Raw genomic sequence first — 15,825 nt, 5'->3', positions numbered from 1 at the left:
CTTTAACACTGACTGCTTAATGGATAGGAGATTTTAAAAATCTATCCATTTTGATCCTTTTAAACACTTCTGTCCTTCAGTTTCTAGGAGACCCTCAGTCTGTCATATGGCTTATGTAACCGTGCCTTTAGGTGTTTCTCATGACCTGTAAAGATACATTTGGGTCATTTTTACTTTATTCACATTATCCATTTCCTCCACATTTTAGACTTTCTGACTCTATATTTTCCTTTCATCTCATTCTGGATTCTATTTATCGTTTATTACTTTGATTTCTTAAAAATATGATCATTAAGTAAGGGCTACTACTGACACATTCTCCCCAGGCTACTGGTCTTGCATATAAAGCTAAGTGCTAAACATCTGAGGAACTGTTTCCTCTTGAATTGTACAATAAACATGATCAACGCTAACAGCTTCTATTAAACTGTAACTACTGCTGATAACCCCCATCTGCAAATTTAACTGGTAAATTATGAGAGGCATTCCGTTGGAAGTCCTGGTCTTGGCAACCTAATTGGTAAGTGAATATGGTTTTATACAGTTCGACAGCTAATACATTGAAATGAATCTTATCGGCTGGGCGCGGTGACTCAAGCCTGTATTCCCAGCACTTTGGGAGGCCGAGGTGGGTAGATCACAAGGTCAAGAGATCGAGACCATCCTGGTCAACATGGTGAAACCCCGTCTCTACTAAAAATACAAAATATTAGCTGGGCATGGTGGTGCGTGCCTGTAATCTCAGCTGCTCAGGAGGCTGAGGCAGGAGAATTGCCTGAACCCAGGAGGCGGAGGTTGTGGTGAGCCGAGATGGAGCCATTGCACTCTAGCCTGGGTAACAAAAGCGAAACTCCGTCTCAAAAAAAAAAAAAAAAAGAAATGAATCTTATCATTAGTGCAATGTAAGTTGTTATTGATTTTGAGCTTATGTGCTTTCCTATTTTAAAGATTGGTTTTTCCATATGAATTAAAAGGTGGCCAGCTTGATGATGCCTTTAAAACTTTACAAATATACTTATTAAATTAAATATTTGAACTATTATTATCTTTATATTGTTTGCAATTAATGAATATGACTTTCAAAACAGATGAGTTCTAATGTTTTTAACTGCTTAGGCAGAAGTGCTTTTTTGAAGAATGCTTGCACAACTTTATGCCTAAATTTTCACTCTGACCTTTGTGCTCATTATTTCTGAATTTTTATGTTCTATGACCTGCTTTGCCCTTTCACTAAGCCCCTTCATTGAAGAGTCATCAAGAAACACAAATTGGCTGGGCACAGCAGCTCACACCTGTAATCCCAAGCACTTTGGGAGGCCGAGGTGGGTGGATCACTTGAGGTCAGGAGTTCGAGACCAGCTTGGCCAACATGGTAAATCCCCGTCTCTACTAAAAATATAAAAAATTAGCCAGGCGTAGTGGGCACCTGTAATCCCAGCTACTCGGGACACTGAGGCAGGAGAATCGCTTGAACCCAGGAAACAGAGGTTGCAGTGAGCCAAGATCACGCCACTGCACTCCAGCCGGGGTGACAGAGCCAGACTACATCTCAAAAGACAAACAAAAAAACAGGAATTATTCCAAATGTCTTATGCATGCATTTTCTTATTTCTACCAATATTAATATACTTCAGACCTACGGTATCAGTTTTTTATCACTGCATAATAACAATAGTGATTTTAAAGAATTACCATTTTATTTGTTCATAATACCATTATCGTCAATTTGGACAGGGTTCAGCTAGGTGGTTTGTCTGCTAGCTTACCTGGGATCTCTTAGGTGATTTTCTTGTTGACTCAGCTGGAGCTGGATGCTTATAGAGCCTCACTCTTTTTTTTTTTTTTGAGACGGAGTTTCACTCTTTTGTTACCCAGGCTGGAGTGCAATGGCATGATCTCGGCTCACCTCAACCTCCACCTCCTGGGTTCAGGCAATTCTCCTGCCTCAGCCTCCTGAGTAGCTGGGATTACAGGCACGCGCCACCATGCCCAGCTAATTTTTTGTATTTTTAGTAGAGACGGGGTTTCACCATGTTGACCAGGATGGTCTCGATCTCTTGACCTTGTGATCCACTCGCCTCGGCCTCCCAAAGCGCTGGATTACAGGTGTGAGCCACCGCGCCCGGCCTGAGCCTCACTCATTTTTTTGGAAGTTGGTGCTGGCTGTTGACGGAGCCATGTGTCTTCAGGAAGCTAGCATGGGTTTTGTCACATGGTGGCAGTGTTCCAAGTGAGTTTAAGCACCAGTGCACAAGTATTTTTCAGGCTTCAGCTTGTGTCATATTTGCTGATATTCCATTGACAAGTTTCATTGGCAAGTCACATGGCCAAGCCCTAAGTCACTGTGGGAAGGGACTACAAAAAAAACAGGGATACAGAGAAATAGAGGCTCTTACTGTAACAATAGACAACACCTAGGGTAAAGGGACAGCCTCTGATATATTCTGCTAGACTCTTGTCCTGCCGTCCTCCTGTTTATTCTACACAACCACAACTGGGCAGTCCATCTTAAACACCAGTTATTCTATCTTTCTCCAGCTCTTTAATTCTCAATCAGGTAATAATTTTGTTTCCCAGGAGACATTTGGCAGCCTGATGACATTTTTGGCTGTCTTAATTTGAGAAGGGGGAGATGCTCCTAGCATCTAGTAGATAGCTACAGGGATGCTGCTGACTATCCTACAATGCACAGGCCAGAGCCTCCCCTCCTTCCCATTACAAAGAATTATCTGGCCAAAAATGTAAATTGTGCTGAGGTTGAGGAAGCCTGTACCCTAACTCATAAACCCCCAGTGGTGCTCCAATACAAAGAGAACTAAAGATAAATGCTTCGTCTGAGCATCCAAAACTCTCTGTAATTCGGTCCCACCACATAGATCAAATATTTCACACTTTAGTCTCCATCAGGGCTTCTACTGTCCCCAAATAAGCCACACTTCATCACATGATTAAGTTAATAGCTCCTCATTATCAGGAAAAAATGTAAATATCAAGCAGATCTTTTAGCTTTTCTCTCTTCTGTCTAACCAGACCATTTCCCAGCTTCAGTAAAAGAATTGGATCCTGCTTTTCTACAAAAGTTTGCACAACTGCATTGTGACCTGCCACTCACAAATACATCACTTAGCATGTATGTCAGTTCAGGTATCAGGCAGCAGGAATGTTTTTTAATAACCCCGGCAACATACTCAGGGGATAGCCACGGTCATATAATCTGTCTCTAATTATTTTCAAGAAATAGAAAAGACAGAAAAAAGAAATAGGAGGTACTTCTTTTTTATTTTAGCATTCAGAAGCAGCTAGCCAGGAACTGGAGATAACAGAGCAGCCTTTGAGAGCCAGTGAATTAGTAGGTAAGGAGAGCTTGCCCATGGTTGTCAGCATGACTTAAAAAGATCAGCTTCCTCTCTGGCTGCTCAGAATTTTAAGAATCAGAGATAATCTTGTTATAGCCTGTTTTTCAAAGGAGTGGAAAGGTATCTTTGGAAAAAAATAGTTTTGTCATCAGTTACATTTGTAAAACACAAATAAATTTGAGAAAGAATCCTATATTCTTTTGAAACAAAGCTGTTCGATCGAATACTTCCTAAATGTATTTGACTATGGTAACTTTGACTTTTGGGTTTTGGTTTGGTTTGGTTTCAATTTCCATGAGCTTTCCACAGACTTAGTGCACTTCTTTAGGAGACCTCATGTTAGACAATGACTAGGCTGGTGAGTCATGAGAAGTGATCCCTTGCCACTACACCGTAAATTGGACCAACTTCCCATAATGGGAATGAGCACACCACTTTAACCTGCTTTTCATCTGGTAAGTGGGAAAAGCTTATAGTGGAAGCCTATTGTAATCCACCCTGTAAGATTTCCTTCAGGAGCAAGAGCGTTCCTCAGAGCATGACTTAATACTGCAGTTACTTTGCCCCAGAAAGACCCGAAATGCCATTTAAAATGGAACTAGAGATCTTAGTAATGGCATACCACTGAGGCACCAGCTAGGAGGTTCAGAAACACTCTGAAACGTACATAGCCCTGTAAGACCTTGAGTCTTAGTTTTCTCATGAATATATATACTCAGGACTTACCATTCCTAAGGAGGTTACAGGAAAATTGTTGGAGATTTTGCAAAAAGGAATGTGTCAGCAAACTTGTATCATAGTGATCTACTTTCCCTTTATGTAAAGCATGAAAAAAGAGAAAGTAATAACATATATTCCTATCCATAATTAGCAAGTTTGAACATCCTGTCCTGTTTGCTTCCGATCTATTTTTTTAAAGAAAGCATCATAGACCCAGTTGAACTTCCCCTTTGCTGCATATTGTTTCTATAATTAATATTTAGCATTGTTGTCTATGTGTTGTGTTGGCAGTTATCAGACTTTGGTAAATCTTTCATTTGAGAAAATTATGTATTTCTGTAATGCTCCAAACAATATGAAATACCATTTCATGTCTTGAACCAGAGCAGAGTTGGCATTCATTATTAGAACTGAGCAAGAAGTGTTGCATTTCAAACTTCTGATCCCATTTTGTGATAACTAAGCAAAACTCATGTCATTTTTCCACATGAGCAAACTGTGTGTCTCGTCCATCATGCTCCTCTCAGTTAAGACAAAAGTCTGTGTTTTTAATTTATTAATTATTGATGTATTTATTTTTTGTAACAGGGTCTCACTCTCATGCAGGCTGGAATGCAGTGGTGTGATTACAGCTCATTGCAGCCTCGACCCCCCTGGGCTAGATGATCCTCCCATCTTGGCTACTGGAGTCAATGGGACTACAGGCACGCACCACTATGTCCCAGCTAAATTTTCTTGTATTTTTTTGCAGAGTTGGGATTTCTCCATGTTTCCCAGGCTAGTCTCAAACTCCTGGGCTGTAGATTTGCCTGCCTCAGCCTTCTGAAGTCCTAAGATTACAGGCATGAGCCACCATACCCAGCTGCTATTTTATATTATATATGCAAGAAGTAGAGAAATCAAATCTAATAAAAATACATGAACCTCAGTTCACTTTTGGACAGCAGAAAAAGCAAATGGTGGTAAGCAGAATTCTACCCCATTCCTAGGCACCCCAGTTCCTACCCCTTGATGTACATGCTCTGCATAATCCCCTTTGAAGTGAACAAGACCTGTGAACATGATGGGATAATCACTTCTGTGATTACAGTATGTTATATGATTCCATTTCCCTCCTGGCTTTGAAGAAGTGAGCTGCCATGTCATGAGAACACCAGGTGGCTAGAACCTGAAGATAGACCCTAAGGAGCTGAGGATGTTACCCTGCTGACAGCCAGCAAGAAATGGGTACCTCAGCCCTGTAACTGCAAGGAATTGAAACCTGCCAACAACCTCTGTGAGCTTGGAAGAGGACCTAAGCTTGTGATGAGAACACATCCCCAGCTTGAAATCAGATCTACATATTGATTTTAGCATTGTGAGCTACTGAGCTGAGAACCCATTTCAGCTGTTTCTGGATTTCTGAACTACAGAACTAAGATGACAAAAGGGTAGTGTTTTAAGTTGCTAAGTTTGTGGTCATTTGTTTACAGCAATTGTAAACTAATACAGAAGTGTACGTTTGTTTTCTTAAGGGAGAAGGAGGTAAGTGTTGAAGGATCGAAACTCTGACAAAAGGCTGGTTGCAGAACATGACAGGTTGTTGTGCAGGAAACTATCATGCAAGTTTATGTTAAAATAGAGTAGCTTTTGAGGACTTTCATTTTTGGTATTGTAAACATAAGTCATTTAATATTGTCTAACTGTAACTGATAATACCTTTTGCAAAAAGAAACTGTAAAACTTTCGTTTTACTCAGAAGTAATGGTGCAGCCATAGAGATGGAGAATCCTCAGTTCTAAGAAAAAAAAAAAGATGAAAATAAAGGAACACAGATTATCTGGAGTGGATACAGCTGAGCATGGATTCTAAGCATGATAAATGCATGAAAAGTCTTTCAAATAACCTGGACTATGACTAGTACTTATTGTTTCTTAAAGGAGAAATATAGTATCAAACGCGAAATTACAAGTCTGTTTTTAGAATTTGTCACCTGTCTGTGTTTAGTGAGGGGATGTTGAGAATATCTAAAGTTTAAAACCAGCTGTATTCCAAAGGAAAGGATGTTGGTCCTTTGAGAGATACCAGATGTCAGTAAATCCAGCCCACCACCCACTATTGTAGGGCCCATTCACTGAAATGCTTTTTATGTTTTAAAAAAAGCAAAAGAAACATTTTAGAATATGTGAAATTATATGAAATTCAAATTTCAGTGTCCATAAAGCTTTATTGTAACACAGTCACACTCATTAGCTTTTATGTTGCAAGAAAATGGCTGAGAAGCTGTGACACACATATGGCCTGCATAGCCTAAAATATTTCCTCTCTGCTCCTTTACAGAAAGTTTGTCAACCCTGCAATGTAGGAAGAAGGGAAGGATGAACACATTTCATGTATTCTTATAGCACAAGCTAACTTTATGTATTGGCAAGGAATCTTTTTTTTTTTTTTTTTCTTTTGAGACGGAGTTTTGCTCTTGTTACCCAGGCTGGAGTGCAATGGCACCATCTCCGCTCACCGCAACCTCCGCCTCCTGGGTTCAGGCAATTCTCCTGCCTTAGCCTCCTGAGTAGCTGGGATTACAGGCACGTGCCACCATGCCCAGCTAATTTTTTTTTTTGTATTTTTAGTAGAGACGGGGTTTCACCATGTTGACCAGGACGGTCTTGATCTCTTGACCTCATTATCCACCTTCTTATTTTCAAACCAGTCTTTTACCTGCAGCACCTCTAAAATGTGTTTAAACCAGTTAGAAACATAGTAACCACATCGTAGGGAAAGAAGTGATCACAAGGAAATGGTGGTAGAATGCCAGAAGACTGGAAATTCTATTAATAATAACTTACTTAAAATTTTAAAAATAAGTAAATACCAACTGACCATCATCTGCATAACCTTATGCAATTTTGTCTGATTAAGCTTTTCAGTTTCTTAATATTATAGATGGATCCTATGATCAATTCTCCTTAAGGAGTATTAATTTTGCCTTTGTGAAGTATTGGTAGGCCTCTTTTTGGATGGCAGAAAGGACCGTGATGTTTATTTTGTTCCCCATGTTGCCTTACCTTCCAGCAAATTCCAACTTACAGTCTGAATAGAGTCTGTATAGACGTCTAGTGTTAAACAGCGTTTCTCAGCTTAACCCCAGTTCTATTTATATTCTTTCTCTAACTGGCTTCCAATCAACTTTTTCTTAATATAATTTTGAATTGCTCAGTTGTATGTGGGTGCATGTATATGTTTTTACCTATAAAAAGTCTCAAAGTCTTTTTGAAAGTAGCCAGGGTTTAAACATTATAATTATAAACAACTCTTAGGCAGTTATGCTCATTTTAATATTAGAACTATTGGAATGATAGGCATGGCAGCGTTCCCTTGTTCTTGATTTACTATTTTATGGCTGCTTAGGACACACGCACTCTTTCTTAAGCACATATTCTAACTAAAGACAAATTATATTCTGAGACCACAATAGATTTCTTCTTAGGAAAGCCTATTAATTTGATCAAAACACTCAAAAATTTATTTTAACTCTAGGGGATATAATATATACATCATTAGATCAGAGATACATTCATAGTAATTCAAAATAACGGAGAAATATACATTTTCTATGTGACATGAAAGTAGTTACCAATGCTATAAGATGGAGAGATGTTAAAATAGTCAACTATTTTTTAGACAAAAAAAGATTAAAACTCCTGTTCCCAGAAGTACAAAATGATACAAACTAGGTAAGTCAGAAAGAGATCTAAAAAAATTCTAAAGCCATTCCTAGTCCTTTGGAAAGCATTATATAATTCAGTATTTAAAAGATGAGATATTCAAACAAATCTCTTTTTACCAATACCTTTGAGTCTTAGATTAACAATGAACCAGGACAGTAATTTTTCACTAATGTAGTAATTAGAAATACAGAATCAAGGTTTCTAATGATATTACATGAATTCCTTGATTTTGCAAGTCTTTAATATCAAAGAAGATAGGTGGATAAATGGAGGGCTAGTTAAAAAAATAAAAAAGAGGAAGAGGTCACATTTGCCACAAAATGAAGTCGTAGAAAAAGACAGATTCTTTCCCTCCCAACATATTTTGTTGAGAATGCCACTGATTTTTAAAGACAAGTAGATTTTATTATGTCCTTTCAGTTCTCAGTTGATGTTTTCCAGCAATAAACAAATTATTGGTTAATTTTTCCAGATGACATTTACAATTGACAAACCAAATTTTCTCAAATTGTTCTATTATTTTGTTTGTTTTGAAATCTAGTAAGGCCCAGAGTGCCCTACAGAAGTGTTTGCTCAATGGATTCCCCAATTTTATGAAAGATTCATTACAAAAGCCTCAGATTTTACTCAAAGAGTCTAGATTTCACAGAGCAGAGTAAGACTACTCACATAACTTTTGAAATATAGTATACCTGAAATGCTAACATCAACTTTGACAGGTCCTGAATTTTTTCCCCATTAGCTTATTGTATAATTCTGATAAATGGTATTCCAAAATCAAAAGTCACCCATGACTGACAGGTTTTTAGTTTTAATTTTTTCCAAATATTTTTCACTTTGGAATTTTTACATGAATTCCAAAGTACAGAGAAACTAATGTATTTTATGCTACTGGAAAAGTCATGACAACTTGGTTTATCCTTAAATGAAATACCAGAAGCTATATTCTGGGAAATATTTAATGATTGCTACAACTCTGTGTTAATAAAATGGAAACAACCATGAGGGCTTATGAAGAAACACAAACCAGTACACAGCGAATGTCGGGGATCCTCTTCGCTTTACGATGACATATAAGACTCAAAGGGACACAAGTGGGCACAATCAACATTCTCTTACTGTCTACAATTTTTGCAAAGTTTTTCAACTGCATCCAGGGTGACATTCTTACAGAAACTGAGTTTTACATATTCCAAACAAGTATGACGATAAGCCACTGAACAACCTCTAAATAGGAAAAAGAGGATGAAAAAGTTATTAGAATCAGTCATTAAATATACTTTTTACAAATAGTTTCTTGAATTTTACCCTCAAACTTACCTTAGCCCTGACATATCACAAACCTTCCCCTCCCCTACCAGAGTGAAAATACAAATTGAACTTACTAAATACACGTTTTAAGACATTTGATAAAATGTCCCGACTGCAAAAATCAGGCATAAAAGGAAAACACTGGGGAAAAATCAAGCAGAAAAAGAGACAACGATCTAAAGACATCTGAGTTTCATTTTGAGATTATTAAAGAAATATTCCAGAGAATTATTACAGTGTTATCATTGTGATGTGTATTTAATAACGAGGTGAAAATAATCATTATCTTAACCTCTGGCACCAGAATTACTCATGGGAGGGAACCATCTGTTTTGGATAATACTGTGACACGTTAATTTTGCTCACAAATGAACTAGAAGAGCCTGATTAACATTAACCAGGTAGGAGGGAACAGCAGCCCAGGAAACAAGGGAGGATGGTGGGGAGAGGGAGACAGGAGAACTAAGTCCACTCCAGAATTTGTTAAAATCAGAGACATGGAATTTTGATCCTCTTAAGCAAATGTTTACCTTTATTTCGAGTCAAAAAGGCCTCTTTTGGGATAAGGGATCTCTGTATAACCTGAATCACTAGTTCTCAAAGGATATTTCCTGGGCCAGCAGCATCATCACCACCTGGGAAATTGTTAGAAACTTCGAAGTCTCACCCTCAACCCACTGAATCAGAAACGGGGGGGCTCACTAATCTGTGTTTTAACAAGTCCCCAGGTGATTTTTGATGCAGATAAAACTTGAGACTCACTGACCTCAAACGATAGTTTGCAGCTGTCAAAGTAAGTTAAAATGGAGGCCAGGCCTGAGGAATCCCCAAGCAGGCAAAGCCAGTTAGTCCTCATAAGTGACCTCGGCCTTCCTTGATTTGCGAATATAAGCAAAACCTAACTTGAGCCATTTCTTGTAAACACCTGTGTTAAACAGAAATGAGGCCAGGCACAGTGGCTCACACCTGTAATCCCAGCACTCTGGGAGGCCCAGCACTTTGGGAGGCCAAGGCGGGTGGATCACCTGAGCTCAGGAATTTGAGACTGGCCTGGCCAACATAGTGAAACCCATCTCTATAAAAATTAGTCGGGCGTGGTGGCATGCATCTGTAGTCCCAGCTACCTGGGAGGCTAAGGTGGGAGAATCGTTTGAACCCAGGTTGCAGTAAGCAGAGATTGTGCTGCTGCACTTCAGCCTGGGCAACGGAGCTAGACCCTGTCGAGAGAGAGAAGGGGTGGGGGGAGAGAGAGAGAGAGAGAATGAATAAAACTTCAGGCTAACCAATAAGAAGCTGCCAACTAACTTTTAGCTATAGTACTAGAAATTTCCCAGCGGGTTATATTTGCATTTCTCTAACAATCAGTGATATTCAACTTTTTTTCATATGCCTGTTGGCCACATGTGTGTCTTCTTTTGAGAAGTGTCTGTTCATGTCCTTTGCCCACTTTTTAATGTGGTTCTTTGTTTTTCTCTTATATTTGGTAAGTTCCTTACAGATGCTAGATATTTGGCCTTTGTCAGGTGTATAGTTTACAAATATCTTCTCCCATTCTGTAGATTGTCTGTTTACTCTGTTGTTAGTTTCTTTTGCTGTGCAGAAGCTCTTAAGTTTAATTAGATCATATTTGTCAATTTTTGCTTTTGTTGTGGTTGCTTTTGGTGTCTTTGTCATGAAATCTTTGCCCAATCCTAGGTCCAGAATAGTTTCCCTAGGTTGTCTTCCAGGGTTTCTATAGTTTGGAGTTTTACCGTTAGGTCTTTAATCCATCTTGAGTTGATTTTTGTATAGCGTGTAAGGAAGAGGTCCAGCTTCAGTATTCTGCTTATGGCTAGCCAGTTAGCCCAGCAACATTTATTGAATAGGGAGTCTTTTCCCATTGCTTGTTTTTGTCAGTTTTGTCAAAGATTTTAGATGTGTGGCCTTATTTCTGGGCTCTGTATTGTGTTCCTTTGGCCTATGTGCCTTTGTACCAGTACCATGATGTTTTGGTCACTGTAGCCTTGTAGTATAGTTTGAAGTCGGGTAACACTACACACTTAAACAACCAGATCTCTCAGAACTCACTCAGTATCAAGAAGACAGCACTAAACTATTGAGGTATCTGCTTCCATGACCCAAACACCACCCACCAGGTCCTACTTCCATCATTGGGGATTACAGTTCAACATGAGATTTGGGCATAGACAAATATCTAAACTATGTCAACAGTCTTGTGATATGATGATTAAAAAAATACTCATGTCAGAGAATCATCCTCAAAGATCCCACCAACCTTAACAAATTATATGTCTAGCAACAAATTGTTTAAAATAAGTGTATAGGTAGAAAGGTTAAAAATCTCATTAAGCAACATTTTTAATTTGCTACTGGTTGGATTTCCTAAAAATTATAATTCTGAATAAACAAAAGGCATATTCAGTACCATATCTGTGCCCTCCAAAAGCATGAGCATCTAAAACTCTTCTGTTAAGCTAGTTACCAAAAATTATGGAGCTGTAGGAAGACAGGTGAGAGTGGAGAACAGGAAGAAAGTGATAGAAATGAGGGGAAGTAGGTTTGTACCACACATATTTCCACTTCCCAGACCTGTTATATAAAGGAGACAGTCATGCATCACAAGTGGTAATAATGGAAATATAAGAGAGTCCCATACAGATATGGCTGTGCCAACATCAAAGGCAAAGGAACTTTCATAGTTAAATCCTATGTATGATGACCTTTGCCCACCCCTGCAAGATGATAGAGCCAGATAGTATAGTGGCCCATACACACTGTCAAAGATAGCCTGGGTTAGATTTTGAAAATTTCACATAGCATACTATGGAGGGTACTTCATAAAGGTGACAACAGCATGGAAAACTTCCAAGGACTTTCCCTAAAAGAATTATTCAGGTGTCAGTAATAGAACACATGTATCTAATAAGTCTATTCCTCTCAATGCTAAAAATAAATTATACATACATAAAACATTTCTTTCCCATCTTTAAAAATGGACATTTTCTTTAATTTCTGTTAATAACAGAAAAATTTCATGGTACTATCTCTAAGTACTGAAATTCTGGTATCTCATTGGGTTCCAGTGAGTCATTAGACTGGTGCAATCTGGGAAATAAATCTTCCCTGCAATAATTATGAAAATACAAAATTCTTGGTAGCAGAAAGTGAAACCCTAGTGGTCCAGACCAAGATCACGGTTGGGACTAGCTGGCTAAAGATGAAGCCTCGGACCAGAAACACGGTGGCGCAAATGAATCCAGACACATTTGTCTACAACTTTTATAATAGACACATCCTTTCTCATTGGAATAACATCAGGCTGTGCTATGAAGTGAAAATGAAAACAAAGGACTCCTCAAGGCCCCTTTTGGTTGCAAAGACCTTTCAAGGCGAGGTCTATTCCAAGCTTCAACACCACCCAGAGATGAGATTCCTTCATTGGTTCCTCAACTGGAAGCTGCATAGCGACCAGGAGTACAAGGTCACCTGGTTTGTATCCTGGAGCCCCTGCCCAGTGTGTGCAAGGAATGTGACCAAGTTCCTGGCCGAGGACAGTAAGGTCACCCTGACCATCTTCGTGGCCCGACTCTACTCCTTCTGGGACCCTCATTACCGTGAGGAGCTTCACAGACTGTGTCAGAAAAGAGACAGTCCGCATGCCACCATGAAGAGCATGAATTATGGCAAATTTCAACACTGTTGGGACAAGTTCCTGTACAACCAAAGATTGTACAAGCCTTGGAATAAGCTGCCTAAACATTATACATTACTGCGCATGATGCTGGGGGAGGTTCTCAGACACCTGATGGATCCAGGCACATTCACTTACAACTTTACCAACGACCTTTCAGTCCTTGGACAGCACCAGATCTACCTGTGTTACGAGGTGGAGCACCTGCACAATGGCACCTGGGTCCTGCTGGACCTGTACAGAGCCATCATACTCAACAAGGCTTCAAATAATTCCAGTTTCCCTGAAGGCCACCACGCAGAGCTGTGCCTCCTGGACCTAATTTCCTTTTGGAAGCTGCACCCAGCCCAGTGCTACAGGGTCACCTGCTTCATTTCCTGGAGCCCCTGCTTCAGCTGTGCCCAGGAGGTGGCTAAATTCCATCAAGAGAACCCACACATGAGCCTTTGCATCTTCTCTGCCTGCATCTATGATTATCAATGAAGATATAAAAAGGGCCTGCACAGGCTGGACAAAGCTAGGGTCCCAATTTCCATGATGAAATACAATGAGTTTAGGCACTGCTGGGACACCTATGTGGATCACCAGGGACACGCCTTCCAGCCCTAGGAGGGACTAGATGAGCACAGTCAAACCCTGAGTGGAAGGCTTCAGGCCATTCTTCAGAATTAGGGAAACAGATGGATGAGCCTCAGTGTCTAAGGAAGCAGAGACCTGGGTTGAGCAGTGGTATAAAAGATCTTCCAAGAAATGCAAGCAGGCCATTCACCACCATCTCCAGCTGATCACAGATGCCAGCAAAGCAATGCACTCCTGACCAAGTAGATTCTTTTAAAAATTAGAGTGAATTACCTTTAATCAAAAATTTATGTGCTACAGTAGTAAGACTGTGCTCAATATACTCAGAAAAGTTTCAAGCCTACTAATCCAGTGACAATTTGAATTAGTGTTATATGTAGAATAATACAATCAAATACTAAATATTTTCATATATTAAAAAAAAGGACAAATTCTTCATAATGAGTTTACTCAAACTTTTTTTGCTTTTTAAAAAATATATTAGTAAAAGAAACAATAACCACCTTTTCTTAAGTTAGTACATGAGCTTATGTACAATAAATAATGCATATTCTTTGGAATAAAGAAAAACTCAAGAGCATTATGAAAAACAATGCCTAACATAGAATGCTGTCTCTGTGCCAGGCCCCTAAGACCTTTTCTGTATTAGCTCACTTCATCCCCGCAATCATCCTAAGGCAGGTGCTATCATCTTCATGTTACTGATGAGGAAACCGAGGCACAGAGAGGCTTGACTGACCTATCCAAGGTCACACTGACAATTAAAGAGCTGGACTTGGACCAGGGACTCTGTCTCCAAAGTTCACATTCCAAAGCAATTCTTCTTGTCAAAGTAAATAAAACAGATGCTTCAGACTTGTGCAAACTTGAAATGAGTCTTTTCCTGAACATTTTAGTTAAAAATCATATTGCTTCACGCTGAAAAAAGTAATTTGCCTCTGATTCTTGATAGTCTGTTAGTAAATAAGTAGACATGACTGTTTTTTGTTGTTGTGTTTTATAATTGTTCATTTCTGGCCTAAACAATAGTATAAAAATCTTGCGATGGCACCACAGGATGGAGACGCTGGTTTCTATTGAGTATTTTTATGAACATAAGAATGATGTTCCAGGTTTTCTTCCAAGGAAACCAATTCCGTCATGTGAGGAAGGCCACTAGGAAAGGCTTTATATATCTGTAATACATTTCTCTCAAAGTATTCAACCACCACTGGAAGTTCCCATCACTTTTAGAATAGAACATTCTTTTCTTCATAATAGAGTAAATCCTGCTAGGCCAGCCAAGCTCAGGAGGTATCATTGCTCTGCAAGTTTTAGTAAAACAAGGAGATACTAGCATCTCCAAGTACCTGTCATGTATTTACCGACATGACCACCTCTCTATAAATTAAATTCCTGAAGTACAGGCTTGGGCACAATAAACAGTGCAATGTAACTGGTTTTGAATTCATATTCCAGTCAATTAAATGTTGTATGTAAGACATGGAATTAAAATGTAAATGGAAAATACTGAGGAGGCATAAGTCACATAATCCTATAAGAGAGTGCCAGGAGAGCTAACAAAAAAATGGGGATGTTGCCATAGTTACCAGGAAATGTAGCCTAGACACCAGGGTCAGTAAGAGATTGAAAATGTGGCAAAATAAGCTCTGAAGGCTGGAGTTATTCTCTTTTCTGTACTTAATTAGTATGACCTTGGCCCTTGGACCCAAGCCAGGATGGAAAAAACAATTCTCGTTCTGCTGGTTGGAAATAATCCATGCTTAGGAAGTTTTCTTTTTGCAGCCTCTGCTGCACTTCAGTGTAGAGACACAGCCTCCTTCTAAAATGAAGATAATTTCCTAATTAGCGAATGAACCTGACCTATCTGTCACTCGTGAAGCCCACTACCGTTGGTATCCCCTGGAGAACCATGGTTCTAGCTGAATAACAATGCTTGATTAGCCCTATGTCACCCAGGGGAGCTACTATTATCCCAGCAGATGAAATTGGTAGTACAAATCTAACAGTAGTTTTATCATTTGCACCAGTACGTCCTATATCACTTTTTTCTTCATTGTACTTCAGTCAGATTTAAAAGTGAAATTCAAATATTTGTAGTAGACTGATTAAAGGGATTATAACCAGAGCTTTTATCCAGATATTTCCAGATGCAAGACAAAAGGAACAAAGGCAGAAAGAAAGAGAGAGAAACAGGCAAACTTTGAACTGTAACAGGGTTTAAACACAGGTAAGAAGTTAGGCCTAAATTAAAACAGGACTTCAAGGCCACAATGAAGTAAAAAGATTATATTTCCCTTTCTATTTTTTTTGACAGTTTTTCTCATATAAAAGTTTACTGGACTCTGTCAAGTTTACTGTGTCTACCAACTGCTACATAAATTATGAAGGTGGTAATGAATAGAACTGTTAATTAGAAAGAGGGATGACATTGGTGAGTAGAAAACAAAGGCAGAAGCTT

The 15,825-nt window shown here is 39.0% G+C and overlaps 1 pseudogene across 1 annotated transcript; it reads left to right on the top strand.

The window, feature by feature from the left end:
* Positions 1-10,734: 10,734 nt before the first annotated feature.
* Positions 10,735-14,223, top strand: LOC103792496 (DNA dC->dU-editing enzyme APOBEC-3G pseudogene; annotated as a pseudogene). Its single transcript, XR_008475711.2, has one exon. The product of XR_008475711.2 is annotated as a DNA dC->dU-editing enzyme APOBEC-3G pseudogene (transcript).
* The last annotated feature ends 1,602 nt before the right edge of the window (positions 14,224-15,825 follow it).

The sequence above is a fragment of the Callithrix jacchus genome, chromosome 1 (assembly GCF_049354715.1).
Source record: "Callithrix jacchus isolate 240 chromosome 1, calJac240_pri, whole genome shotgun sequence".
Classification (NCBI taxonomy): domain Eukaryota; kingdom Metazoa; phylum Chordata; class Mammalia; order Primates; family Cebidae; genus Callithrix; species Callithrix jacchus.
This window is presented reverse-complemented; position numbering and strand designations above follow the sequence as displayed.